General features: G+C 50.1%; 1 protein-coding gene across 3 annotated transcripts in view; it reads left to right on the forward strand.

Moving 5' to 3' along the window:
• The first annotated feature begins 4,468 nt into the window (after nucleotides 1-4,468).
• The window catches only part of NOS1 (nitric oxide synthase 1), a 188,654-nt gene continuing 178,376 nt past the window's right edge, over nucleotides 4,469-14,746 (forward strand). For all 3 annotated transcript variants that reach the window (XM_021072695.2, XM_084994184.1, XM_084994188.1), the window contains exon 1: nucleotides 4,469-4,567. The gene's annotated coding sequence lies outside the window, so the exon portion shown is untranslated. The remainder of the gene's footprint in view (nucleotides 4,568-14,746) is intronic.

Genomic DNA, 14,746 nt, shown 5'->3' on the forward strand with positions numbered 1-14,746 from the left:
AGCCTGGTCAACCAGGCACCAGGTGGTGAAAGCCTGTCCTGTGCCAGGAACTTTAGACTTCATTCCACTAGTAATGTTTAGAAACTATGCTTCTGATACAGTAGCCACTAGCCACATGTGGTTATTTAAATTTAGTTAAATCAAATTTGAAAATCAATTCCTAGGATCGTAGGATTGTACAACTATAAATGTAATAAAATCCACTGCATAATTAAAAAAAAGAAAATCAATTCCTCCATCATACCAGCCATGTTTCACATGCTTGATAGTCTCATGTAGGTAGAAGCTACTGCCTTAGTGCCCACGTGGCCATCACAGCAGAAAGTTCCACCAAGCAGTGCTGTGCCAGATGAAACTGTCATCACACCCACTTTCCAGATGAGGAAATTGAGGCTTAGCATCATGCAGCTGGGTGGCCAAGCCAGGAAGGACATCAAGCCTCTGGTTCCAAACCACCAGACTGTCTCACTTCTCCTACAAGCGCCTGCCAAGGACAGAAAAAAAAAAAAAAATCAGACGAACTCAGAGGACAGAGAGGTGAGTAATGAAAACCTGATGGTACCACGTGGCAACCTGCAGGCTCTATGGTTTCAGGGACACCTGACCCATTGAGCTGAGAATATCCTGTCCAGATTCCTTCAATCAACAAAACTTTGCAGAATGGTGTTGTCCAAAACAGAAGCCACAGGTGGTTATCGAGCCTTTGAAACGTTATGGGTCTGAATGGAGATAGATGGAGGTGTAAAATACCCACTGGATTTCTAAGATGTTCAAAAAAAACAGAAGGTAAACTATCTCCTTAATACTGTTGCCAATCATCCTTCAGTGCACAGGACCCCCCCCCTCCCCCACCATCCTGAGGAATCATCCAACAGTGCTGAGATTGAGAGTGCTGGTATATGGCAATGGCTGTCTGTGTAACTATTATTAAAAACACCTGAGAAAATTACCTAGTTAAAGACACAATCACAAGATTGTCGATTCCATGAAGGCAGTGATTTTTTATCAGTCTTGCTCACTGCTGTATCCCCTGTGCCTAGAGCAGGACACAATGGACTTCTTTGCAGAACAGATACTGACTCACAGACTTTGAAAAAACTCATGGTTTCCAAAGGAGACAGGTTCGGGGGGTGGAGGGATACGCTGGGGGTTTGGGATGGAAATGCTATAAAATTGGGTTGTGATGATCACTGCACAACTATAAATGTAATAAAATTTATTGAGTAATAAAAACAAAACAAAACAACAACAGAAAACAAGACAAAAAAGGAATTCCCATCATGGCTCAGTGGTAACGAACCCAACTGGTATACATGAGGATGCAAGTTTGATCCCTGGCCTCACTGGCCTCACTCAGTGGGTTGAGGATCTGGTGTTGCCGTGAGCGGCAGTGTAGGTTGTAGATGAGGCTCAGATCTGGCATTGCTGTAGCTGTGGCATAGGCCAACGCCTGCAGATCCGATTTGACCTCTAGCCTGGGAACTTCCATGTGCTGTGGGTTGTACCCTAAAAAAGACCAAAAAACCCCCAAAAAACAAAAACAAACAAAAAAAAATGAATGACATATGGCAGAGCTCCTTGCCGTCAAAGTCTCAAATGCTCAAAGAAAGGACATTGCAGATGACCATTGTGATCTGTACGTTTATTAATACAAGAAATGTTTGCTGATCACCTCCTGTGTGCCATGCTCTGTGCTTGGGTACTGGGGGTTTGATGGCGTGTTCAGGACAGAAGAGGTAGAACTCAATCTTATGGGCAAAAATAACAGGCACTTCTGACACCATGCAGTAAATGCTGGGGTGGGGTGACCCCAGTGACTGGGGGAGCTCCAACAGAAGCTCCTGCCTGGGATGGAGGATGGAGTCAGAAAAAGCTTCCAGAAGAAGGTGATGTCCAAAATTAGGCCTGGAGAAGTAGAAATCAGAAGTAGAAGTGGCTTTTTTAGGAGTTTCCGTGATGGCTCAGAAGGTTAAGAACCCAGCAGGTGTCCACGAGGATGCAGGTTCGATCCCTGGCCTCACTCAGTGGATTAAAGGGGCTGGTGTTGCTGTGAGCTGTGGTGTTGGTCACGGCTGTGGCTCGGATCTGGCGTTGCTGGGGCTGTGGTGTAGGCTGGCAGCTGCAGCTCTGATTAGACCCCTAGCCTGGGAATTTCCATATGCCACAGATGCAGCCCTCACCCCCCCTGCCAAGAAAGTGGCTTTTCTAGAACACTATCCCCATTTCTGGAGTCCCCTTAACAGCATCCTTCTGGAATCCTTTAATTGATGGGGAGCTCATTCCCTCACAAGGTAGTCCACTCTGTGATTTCTCACCGTTTCTTATTAGAATGTTCTCTTCAGTAGTGAGATTCACCAGCAGGGGCTGGGGTGCAGTCACCTGAGCTCAGAGCCCTTCCCTTGTCATCCTGAGGCCCCAGTCTGTACCCTGGGCACCTGTCCCATGTCTGGCTCAGGAGGGCCCCGTGGCTGACAGCCCAGCCACCTGCCTGCTTCCTTCTCAGCCTGACAAGCCAGGCTGGCTGAGTCACAGGTTCAACTTCTTCCAACCCACGTGGGGTCTGGGGCTGGGCCAGGGGGATGAGCTGCCTGCCAGAGTGCCCTTAAATCAGACCAAAAGGAGCCCATGAGGCTCACTCAGCATTAGACTTAAGAACATTCTGGAATGGTACGCTCCACCTTGGAGCTCCTGGAGGGGCAGAGCCAGCGGAGAGGCATGTTATTCTACCAGAGAGGAAACCAAGACACACAGTGTGGGAGGGTCCTGTCCTGCCTGAGAAGGGTATTATCATCGTCATCACTGCTATGTATTGTCACAGTTCACTATTAGAAATTGTCATTGTCTGTTAGACACTATTAGTTCACTATCAGAAATTGTCACCTCTCTGTGAACAGTGCCTCATCCGCATTCTTCACTCCCTATATGCCCAGTGCCTCTAACAGCATGTGGCACATAACAGGTGCCCAACAATTTCTTTTACTGAGTAAGTGCATAAACAATAGCTCCGTCTACTTTTTAAGGACATTCTGCAAGGAATTACACGTATACTTTTGTTTTAATTTATTGTCTGTCTCCATCACCAGGGCACGGACTGACTCCATTTTGTCCACCGTTGTGTGCCCAATGCAGTGACCCACACATAGTAGGTGCTTAATGAATGTTATTGAGTGAAGAGGCAGGTGCTGGCTGTTTTCTCATTTATCCTCACACAGCCCAGGCAGGGAGGCAGTGCTCATTAGCACGTCTTAGAAATGAGAAATTGAGCCCCCGAGAAGGGAAGTGATCTCTGAAGTCAAGCAGTTGGTGAGGAAAAGCCAGGGATTGAACCATATCTGTGTGATTGCAGAGCCTGTGTAGGCTCTTAAATGCCTGGTCCTGCTGCTCCCCCTCCCCTGTGAGGGCAGGGGTAGGGTGGGGTGGTGGTGTCTGGGAAGGTGTACCAGGGCAGTATAGGCACTCCCCAATCCTGCCCTGTGTGTCTCAGTCACAAAGCCCTTTCAACATGGTGTCCCATTTAGTGTTCACTGCGGCTTCAGCAATGCCCAGAGAGGTAGAGTAATGTCCTCAAGGTCACACAGCAAGTTCAGCACAAGTCTTCTGACTCCGTGTCCAGTGTTCTTTCCCTTAAATCCCAGCTATGGCTCAAACTTGGAGCCCCAATACAAGCAGGGACTCATGTGGGTCCAGAGAAAAAGCACAAACATAGACTTTTTCCAGGCAGCCTAGCCCAATATGTCTGGTAGCAAGTCCACATCCCACACTTTGCTGTATGACCTTGAGAACTGACTTCCTGTCTCTGAGCCTCAGTTTCCCTATCTAAAAAATGATGCCTTACTGTGCAGGTGGTGGTTACAATCCCTGACTTGGTGTTTCTCTTGCTGTGTGACCTTACGGAAGAAGCTTAGCTTCTCTGAGCCTCGGTTTTTTCATCTGCTAAGTGGGGTTAATAAATAGCCACCTCTTGGGGCTCAAGTTAATGGGGGAGAATGTGGGCAGCGTGCAGGGCTTGGCACATAGTAAGTGTTCAATAAAAGATGGTCCCGGGGATCCTTTACAACCGCAGTGCATGGCCATCCTCAGGATTCTGCAGGCCCAGCCTGGCCACTGCAGACCCAGCGCATACACGTTGGCTGTCCCCAGCCAGCTAGGGGGAAACTTGAGCCACCCTCCTCCTGGGCAGACGCTCTCACTGCCACTGCTGCCTCTGAAATGAAAGAAAGGTCAGAGCCTGGGGAAGCAGGGCTGAGTGTGCGATGGAAGCGGCTGGCAGGCGAGGAGGGGTGGGGTGGCCGGCAGCTGCCTGACCGCCCCGGTCTTCCCCAGGGAGGCCTGAACCGGCCGGGCCTGGGTGCAGCCCCCCTGCCCAGGGTTTGGCCTCCCAGCCCCCCGCAGAGCCGCCTCCCAGCCTGCCCCTGGGGAGGGGCCACCTGGTGTCAATTAAACCCCAGCCACTCGGCCGCACCACGCTGGGCAGCTGATTAGTGCCGCCGGCCTCTCCAGATGGGGAGCACGGCCTAAGACAGGGTGCCTGCCACCGCGCCAGGGGGAGGCCTCCTCGCTGGAGCCGGTGAGTACCTGAGCAGGAGCTCTGCTCCCTGGCTTGGCCATGGTGGGGAGGGGGCTCGGCATGAGCTCTGCTCTCCGGGGGCGTTACAGGTCTTCCCAGCATCCCCGACCGCTTCGCCTCTGCTTGACCAGGAGGCTACCCGAGGGGACCAAATGCCGGCCTAGTGTCCTCTCCCGGGGTCCTGCAGCCACAGGGGCCACCCCTGGAAGGTGGGGACCTCTTGGGGAATAGAGGGCCGTGGGTGCAGGTGGAGGCTCTCCGGCCCCAGCCTCTCCTCCTTACCCTGAAGGAACCAGCTCTCTGTGCGACCTGTCTGGTCACCAAAGCCCTGTTCCTCCAACCGCCCACTCACGCTGTGGGGTGGCTGCGTCTGGCTGGCTGGCATGAGACCCCTGCAGGAAGCAGGTGCGGGGAGGCTGCTGCCCCGGGGGCTGGGGCTCAGGGGAAGGTTTCTGGCTTCAGGGTGCCACGTGGCCGGGAGCACGGCCAAGAGCCAAGCAGGGCCCCAGCCTAGGATCAACAGATGATTCTGGGGATGCCGGTCCAGCGTGCAGGCTGGGCAGCTCTGCAGGGCCTTAGCCAGCCCCCGGTTCCTGGGGGAGCATCAGCCCCAGAGGAGATAGAGGAAGGGGCAGCTGCCTCCCCATGACACAGACTTGGGGGTTCAGAGAGAGGGACAGCTCCAGGTTCTCCAAGCAATATGGTGACATGATTTGTCTCTGGGCCCACACTCTGAACTGAGCCCCAGTTCCTGACTAATAGGGGTTCTGTTATCCACGAAAAGGGTCCCTTGTGACAGATGGCATTATCTCTTGGTGGTACCACTTGGGTGGTCTGTGACCTCTGCCTGCTGGGAGCAGAGGCAAGGTGTGTTTGGGACAGGATGGCAGGTCCTGGGGAGATGGAGCGGTGCTGTGTGTATCCACGTGCTTGTGCCATGTGGGTGCCTTTGGGAGGTGGGCAGGGTAACCCATGTGAATCGCTGGAGCCCACTCTGGACCATGGCTCTAACACGGAGGCCGGGAGGAAGGATGGGTTGTGGACAGAGAGCCCTGTGGCTAGCAGTGCACAGCCACATGTCCCCATCTGTGTGTACATGTGAGGTTGTATCGATGCCAGTGCTGTGCAGACAGGGGCTCCCTGGCAGTGTCCCTGGATCATTCATTGCAATCTGCTCTTGCCAGCTTACTCCACAGGGGTGGGGAGGCTGTGTTTCCCCAGGGAAGCACCCATGAGCTCCCTGGCGAGCCAGCTAGATGGTCTCCCAATTGTGCACCCTGCTTCCTGGCTAACCCCTTCCCAGTGGCTGGGATTTGAAGGCTTGGTCCCTGGAACGCATGAGTCTGCAGGTCTGGGTGAGTGGGGAAGAGGGCGGAGGCGATCACAGCTGAAGCTCAGCTGCTTTCTGGGAAAGACTGGATCTAGTTCATTTCCTCCATAAATATTTATCGCAGGCTTCCTCTGGGCTAGAACCTGGGCTCAGAACTGGGACTATGCGTGTGACCCTAGAATGTGTTCATTCACTCAAAAATATCAATTGATACACTCTTAGACTATGTGCGGAAATATCCCATGGTAGATTTCAAATTCATTCATTCAATCCTTTGTTGCTTTATTCATTCCTTCACCCCACAATATTTATGGACCATCTGCCATGCACCCAGCACTGTGCTGGCTGCTGCAGTTACACCAGTGAATGTGGGAAATGAGAAATCATCATCTCTTCCAACTTTCCTTGCTGTCTGTACACAATGAGCCTGGATCTGGAAGAAAGCCAGATGCCTAAGAAGCAGAACATTGGGGTCCCTTCTCTGGGCCTTTTGCAGCAAGGCCTAAGGACCCCATTAGCCATGCAGCTGCCACTTAGAATGTCCCCAGTGTCCACCTGGAATTGGTGACTCTCACTAGAGCCCAGCGATTGTGACCATGTGTAGCCTCTTAGGCCTCTGGGGAATATCCAGATGAGCTTTACACACATCCATGCTCTAACTTCCTTTTCCAAAAGAAAGTATGATAATTTGGGTGATTAATTACCAAGTATGCCCAAGGCACTTGCTCAGGTAATTAATAAATCCTGGAAGGTACCACTTATCCTTTACCATGAGCCAGGCACGGTGCTTAGCATAGTACATGGTTCATTTTTGAATTCTCACCCACATTAGGTGGTAATCCTATTACTTCTCCATTTTACAGCTGCAGAAACTGAGACTGTGAGGGTCTTCCTAGCCTGCCTATGGCCTAACTCCAAAGCCTGAGCTTTTGACCTCTAGGCTAGAGCTCTCAAGGGGTTCCCCTCTAATGGAGATGTGAGCAGGACATCCACAAACAAGATTGGGTGGGGCAGTGTGACAAGGCCTGTACCCTCATGAAGAGGGTGAGTGGGGAAGGTATAAAATGCAAGACGGGGAGTTCCCGTCGTGGCGCAGTGGTTAACGAATCCGACTAGGAACCATGAGGTTGCGGGTTCGGTCCCTGCCCTTGCTCAGTGGGTTAACGATCCGGCGTTGCCGTGAGCTGTGGTGTAGGTTGCAGACGCGGCTCGGATCCTGCGTTGCTGTGGCTCTGGCGTAGGCCAGTGGCTACAGCTCCGATTAGACCCCTAGCCTGGGAACCTCCATATGCCGCGGGAGCGGCCCAAAGAAATAGCAAAAAGAAAAAAAAAAATGCAAGACGGCAAAGAGCTTCCTAGTCTTTGCAGCCACAGAGCACCTTTGTCCAAACAAAACCTCACAGAAATAGATTGGACCAGAGCTGTCCAACCCAGCCCAAGCTCCCTCTGATCCCCTGCCCTTGAGGGAGGTCCCAAGGTCCCTTGATGAACCCTGAGGGTGTGTGGGTGGCTGGCAAAGCATTCTGGTGTGAGGTCAAAGCCAGGCAGGGCGAACATGGCAGGTGAGGAGACCTGGCAGGTGAGGTTACCTGGCAGGTGAGGGCTGAGGCTGCCTTGAAGCTTTGGAGAAAGGCAGGATCTGGGCAGGGGGGGATTAAGGCCATCACTCATTGATGCATTGATTCATACATTTATTCACTCACTCAACAAATATCGACTAAGCTCCTGCTCTGTGCCAGGCATTGGCCAAGGCCCAAGGGATGGAGTCGTGGCTATGATAAACCACGCTCCTGCCCTTGGCTGAGAACTGATTCGCTGCGCCTGACCGAGGAGGCCCATGTGATCAGAGCAGAGCCTTTGCATGGAGGGCAGGAGAAATGTCTTGTTCCTTCAAAAAGGACACTTGACATTCCCACTATCCAAGTGACTTGGTCTTGGATCTGGAGGTTACAAATATTAATGAGTGGAGGGAGTGCTTTCTAGCAAGGAAGATCGAGGGAAGCAGGAGAGGGCAGCAGAAGGGGCTCAGCTGGAGATGCTCAGCTGATCCTGTGGGGGGCTCTGGAGTGTGAGCTGCACTGCAGAGTTGAAGCCACCTTGAGGCAAGGGGGCAAGGCTTGACTATCCCCATGTCAGCCAGTCACCGGGTCCAGGTGTCCCCAGCTAGGGCAAGGGGTGTCAAGCCAGCTTCCCTATGAAAGGCAATTCTCCAGGATAAAAAGATCAGTAGCTGGGGAGCAGGCACATTGCCACACAGAGGGGATCTGAGTAGTTCCTGGTCCAGTGGGGAGGCAGGCAGAGGGCAGATAAGGGCAGTATGGAAGGTGCCTTGACCCCATGGAGAAGCTCAGAGGGTGGGGGGATCTCGTGAGGGGACAGCAGACACAGTGTGGGAAGTCAGGGAACTGTGGCCTCGAGGAATCTAGGGCCTGGGTTCAAATCCTAGCACTGCCACGTGCCAGGTATTGGCCTGGGGCCTGTTACTTCACTCCTCGAGCCTCTGTTTGGTCAGCTCTAGGCTGCAGGTGCTACTTGAGCCTCCCTTCTGGAATGGTTGGCATGTGAATGGAGTAGTCCGGTTCCCGGCACCAGTATGTACTGGGACAGTGCAGAGGGCCAAGCTGGTGAATGGAGGCAGGGTTGGATTTATGGCACTGTGCTCCCTCGGAAGCTGGGTCCTGACCTGCAAACTCCAGAGGGACCTGGGAGACTCCAGGACAATGTGAGCCAGACACGGTTGCCATCGGCAGATCCTCAGTAGCGTCAGTACTGTGGGTCCTTCAGGCAGAGACAAAGATGGGATGTGTGTGAACTGTGCCAGGATGGCTCCGGAGGGCCCTGGAACTAACCAAGAGGGGCAGGCCCCCTAGGCTGTGCCCAGGCTCCACTTCCAGAGCCCAGAGCCCTGGGCTGAGCAGACCCTCCCCTTCCCTTGGTATTTCACCCTCATTCATTTATTCATCCATTCAACAAATATTTCTTGAATTCCAACTATGTGCCAGGCTCTGAGGATGCATTTGTAAATAAGACAGAAAGGATCCCTAATCTCACGTGGAACCCACTAGCTCCTGGTGGGGGGTCATCATCAAAGCCAAGGACAAGGGACCAAAAGAGGGACAGGGCTGAAGGGTCAGGGGGAGTAAAGATTTGGGCACTTTCTGAGTGTCCATGGCAAAGGCCTGGTGGCAGGTCCTTGAAGGCATGAGCTCACGGGGGCAGGGGGGCAGGGGGCACACAAAATCCGCTCTGCTTTCAACCAGAGCTTGGCTGGGAAGGGGGGTGGCGTGGAGGCAGGGAGCGAAGGTGTAATGGAAGACCTGGTGTGTGCGGGGCTGTGTGTGCAGGGCTGTATTTGGAGGATGGTGGGAAGGGGCAGGTGCACATGTGGATGAGGGGGTATCAGAGGGACGTTGGCGAGGGTGGGGGTGTGTATGTATTAGAGGGTTATGAGGGCTGTGTGTGTGAGAGGGATTGTGGGGACCTATGTGCAGGAATGGGAGTGTGTGGCGTCAAGGGGATGTGTGTGTGTGATGGTGTGTGTGAGGGGGTGTGTGTGGCTATGAGGCTGTGTGTGTGTGTGAGGGTGTGTGTTTGAGGATGGGTATTGTGAGGGTGTGTGTGGGGGCTGTGTGTGAGGGATTTGGGGTCTCTATATGCAAAAATAAGGGGCGGATGTGAGGGTGTATGTATGAGGGTTCATATGTCTCCTAGAATGTGTTTAAGTGCATGTGTGTGAGAAAGTGTAGAGGAGGTGTAAAATTGTGTGTGTGAGGAAGCCCCTGTGAGAGTGTGTGTGTGTGTGTGTGTGTGTGTGTGTGAGAGAGAGAGAGAGAGAGAGAGGCGTTGCAGGGATACACACAGAGGCTGTGTGTATTTAATGGTGTATATGTGGGCGTGTGAGGGGGTGGGTGTAACGAAACACAGATGGGTGTGTGAGGGTGTGTATGAATGAGCTTGCCTACATGGGCACACATAAGGGTGTGTGAGGGGTGTGTATACCTGTGTGTGTGCACGTGGGTGTAGGTGTCCATACCTGTGAGTGGGTACCTGAGTCAATGTATTTTCATCAGCTCCTGGATGCTGAGAGCTAGAGAGTCCTGAGGCCCCTTTAGTGTGACCCCCGTTCCGCCACGTGTGTAAGAAGCCCACCTCAAGTGTGCATCTCACCTGCAGCCTGCACGTTCCCCTTCCTTCATTGTTCCCTGGGCCCTCCTGGCAGCCCTGGAAAGATGGCTTCATCCCATTCCGCAGATGTGGCAACTGAGGCCCCCGGGCCCAGAGGGAGATGGAGGCCAGGCCTTTTAGCCCTAGGACTAGGTCTTTGGTGCGATCCTGGCTCTGGTTACTCCCTATCTCTTCCAGCTCCACATGTAACAAGATGCCTATTCGGAGCCCACACTCATCCATTATACTATTTTTCTCCTTTGATTCTATTCTTTCTTTTTTTTAATCCTGTGGCTCTCCTGGTTCCACTTCCCTTCCACTTCATTAGGAGTGAATGACTCTGTGACGTGAACAAATCCCTCGCCCCCTCTCCCCCGCCAAACTGCATTTGAAAAATCACTTTGCAATTAAGAGGAAGATTCTTATAAAAAATGTTTAAATCAATGTGGAGCTCACTATTCAAGAAAATACAGTGAGGAAGGGGGAAAATGGGCTTGTAAAGGTTCACCATGATTCCCCTGGAACAATGCATTATAAAGAGATATTTGCTGCTTACAAAGAAAAACAAACAATCTCAAATAAAAGACCAAATATTTTGAAAGAGTCAAACCCCAAAGCAGAGAACACAAACTCAGTCTTAAGGAAGCCAGCACTGCCATTGGCCAACAAGTCCCACAGATTCAGGAAACACAATGCATCCTTCTGCCCACTTGATCTTGCATATTAGCTAATATCCGCAATCAGTGTTCCTACTCATCCTTGGGCCTCCCCGCCAGCTGCCTATGGAAGATATAAGAAGTGGGGACTCTCGCATTCTGAGGACCTGATGGTCAGTGCTGAGCTCCAGGCCCCAGTGGCGTGGTCTGAGCTTAGCACTGCCCAACTGTGGGCACCACCACTCCAGGCAGCCAATTCCCTTCCCCCACACAGGTTCTGCTTCCAGGAGGCTATGATTGATCCTTCCAGGCTCCCCAACTGGGAGCTCAGCTGCCAGCAAGGCAGCCCCAGGAAGTCTGTATGAGCTGAACCCAGCTGAGGGCAGGAACTGGAAGTGAAAGCCCTTGGGGATGGTACCTGAGTTAGCCTTGGGGAGAGGACTCTCCCTTTCTGTCTCTCTCTGTTTCTCTGACTCTCAGAGCGTCTCTCTGACCCTGTACCTTGTCACTATTACTCTAGAGATAAAATAATAGCCTTTCTTGTTGCTGTCACTGCCTCCTTTGGCATCCCTGCCCTCACCAGCCTCCCACCTGCTCTGTGCAGTGGGTGAGGCTGGGATGATCCTTTGTCCTCTTATTGAAACCCAGAGGCTCAGAGAGGTTAGGTAGCTTGTCCAAGGTCACACAGCACTGCGCCTTCCCCCTAACCCCCAGCCAAGACTGTAGGTTTTCCAGTCCAGACTGTTCTTTCCCACAGCATCATGGAGCCCCTCACGTCTCCTTCGCAAGTGTTTCTTCACTCTGGCAGACACCTTCATCTCCATTTCCCTTGTATTCTCCTGGCCAGTTTGTGAGAGACAGAGACAGGAATATCAGGAAAGGATGTTTTTATCCTACTTTCTGTCTCTTCCATCAGCCCCATGAGATAGCAATGATGCTGGTGTTAGTAGCGGTCACCATTTATCAGGTACTAGTCAGAGTTTGAGGTGCTGGTTTGAGCCACTGGCACACCCCACCTTTACCTGCCATTGCTGGAAACTGGCATAGACTGGTTGAAGATTATTAAATCAACCTGTCTGGCTGGAGTGAAGGGCCTGTGTAAGGAGACTGCAGGATACAGAGCCAGTGAAGTATCGGAAGTATCTGTCCTAAGTGAGCAGCAATTTTTGAGCTGTGGGTGCAGCCTGCAAAATGATAGCATATAATAAAAAGAATGAAATCATGCCATTTGCCACAACATGGATGGAGCTAGAGTTTATCAGACTAAGTGACATAAATCAGACAGAGAAAAATAGCCCATATCACTTTCATGTGGAATCTAAAAAATGATACCAATGAACTTATTTACAAAACAGAAAAAGACAGACATAGATAACAAACTTATGGCTATGAAAGCGGAAAGAGGAGAAGGATAAATTAGAAGTTTGGGATTAACAGATACAAACTACTATATAGAAAACAGATAACAACAAGGACCTACTGTATAGCATGGGGAATCATATTCAATATCTTGTAATAAAGTATAGTGGAAAAGAATCTGAAAAAGGATAGATATGTATATATAATTTTGCTGTCCACCTGAAACTAACACAACATTGTAAATCAACTATACTTCAGTAAAAACAAACAATATAAATACATGAAAAAGGAAAACTAAAACAAACAAACCAAAAAATGACAACATACAGATCAATGTCCTTCAAACATGGAACATTTTTTTTTCCCACTGTACAGCAAGGGGATCAAGTTATCCTTACATGTATACATTACAATTACATTTTTCCCCCACCCTTTCTTCTGTTGCAACATGAGTATCTAGACAAAGTTCTCAATGCTACTCAGCAGGATCTGCTTGTAAATCTATTCTAAGTTGTATCTGATAAGCCCAAGCTCCCGATCCCTCCCACTCCCTCCCCCTCCCATCAGGCAGCCACAAGTCTTTTCTCCAAGTCCATGATTTTCTTTTCTGAGGAGATGTTCATTTGTGCTGGATATTAGATTCCAGTTATAAGTGATATCATATGGTATTTGTCTTTGTCTTTCTGGCTCATTTCAGTTAGTATGAGATTCTCTAGTTCCATCCATGTTGCTGCAAATGGCATTATGTCATTCTTTTTTATGGCTGAGTAGTATTCCATTGTGTATATATACCACATCTTCTGAATCCAATCATCTGTTGATGGACATTTGGGTTGTTTCCACAAACATGGAACATTTTTAAGGGCACCTATTCCCCCAGATGTTCCCTCTCAATGTTGTCATAAAATATTTTTATTATAGTACTGCTTAAATGGGTTCCAGCCAAAAAAAAAAAAGGTACGCATTCTTTATGCTCATATCCCTATAAAACCAGAGCAAATCCACTCATCATTGAATACTACCCCAATCGCAAAACAAATCAAACTCAAATTCAAAAACATGTATGAAATGGCTGGAGTGAAGTTCTGTTGGCTGTGTGAGTGGGTGATGCATGGCCCCAAGGGCCTTTTGGGGTCCCCCAGTCACTTCCCCATCTGGCCCTGACTTGTTTTCCCTTCACACTGTCCGCATACCACCACAAGTCCTCTGTCCGTACAGCATGGTATTCCCACCATCGGCCTTTGCCAGGCATGAAGAGAATCATTTCTGTGTTACATCCACGACCTTTCTTGTTCCTGTGCAGTAATTAAAGCAGGACAGCTCAGCCCAGTTGCCATCATCACAGAACAGCCACTGGAATCATGTGGCAAGTCTTAGTGATAAGACAATTATCAGCAAATCTCAGAAAGGCTGATGGTAAAACATCCTACAAAGAGAAACACGATAACACTTCTAACACACTCAGTGTTTTAAGAATCCTCAGTGAGGCCCCAATTTCAGGAACTTAAGTTTGGGTGCATCTACTGATTGGACAGGGGGACAGTGTGCCTTCGAGTTAGGGAGCCCAATTAGGAAGTTATGAGGGCATTAAGATTTAATGCCAGGAGGCTCCAAAGGCTAAAATGGGAAGGAATGTCAGTGATGGGCTAAAGGAAGATTAGGCAGGATTTGAGCTTTGATGGTGATGCCCAAAGAACTGGCACAGGGTTCCTGGAGCTTCCCAGAGCCATGGCATGCCAGGAGGGGAGAGGAAGGAATTAGCAGGAAAGCAGTCAAGGAAAAATCCTCAGCTGGCTTTTCCCTGGCATGCTGGGGTCTTGGGCTTGGCTTCACTCCATTTGTCCCCACCTTGGTTTCTTTGTCGGTTAAATGAGATCTTCCCCATACTTAGCAGTATAGACAAACAAGTCAGGGGACAAGCTGAGGCATCCGGCAGATCCTAGTCTGAATTCTAGCTCTATGACTTGCCAGCTATGGGACCTCAGACTAGCCCCTAAACATGACGCCAGCTCTGTTTCCTTGGCTTTAAAAGAGAAATTGCATTAGTATCTTCTTACGGTTACTGTCAAGGTCAAACACTTGCAAAGGTCTGGAACCTTGTGATCTCAGTAATTTACAGCCTCCGTCGCTGCTGTCATTGTGATGGTACCACTGAGCCATCACCAGCATCCCTTCATCAGCACCCTCCATTTGTCTCTCCATCAACCTGGGTACCAGCTTGCCTCAACCTATAGGTCTTGCTCTCTGCCTGGGAAGATTTTATCAAATGCCTTCACCCCCAGATGCCCTCCTTTCTCTAAAGCTTTCCAGCCTATCTCACATCATATACCTCTTGGCCATCTGGTGAAACCCATACACCCCTTTGCAGAGGAATGTTTTTCAAGGCATTAAAAAGTAATAATAACACCCAGGATTGCAAAGGAACCCATTATATCGAGATACAGTTACCCAAAATGTATTTTTTAAAAAAACACAAATGTGATATGGGACTCTTTATGTTTCTTTTTTAGAATTAAAGAGTAGATGTGAGTCTAACATAAAGTGATTTTGAAGGAGTGATGAACCTAGGTATTTCGAGATATTTGCCACCATTGTGAAGTGAAGTGAAAATGCCTATGATTTCGATTAGTGGTTAAAAACACAGGTCTGATGACACCAGCATGGCTTTTT

Source organism: Sus scrofa, chromosome 14, assembly GCF_054392235.1.
Source record: "Sus scrofa isolate SSC_HxYL_T2T_F1_AM1 chromosome 14, Sscrofa_HxYL_maternal_Yorkshire_Landrace_v2.0, whole genome shotgun sequence".
NCBI classification, from domain to species: Eukaryota; Metazoa; Chordata; class Mammalia; order Artiodactyla; family Suidae; genus Sus; species Sus scrofa.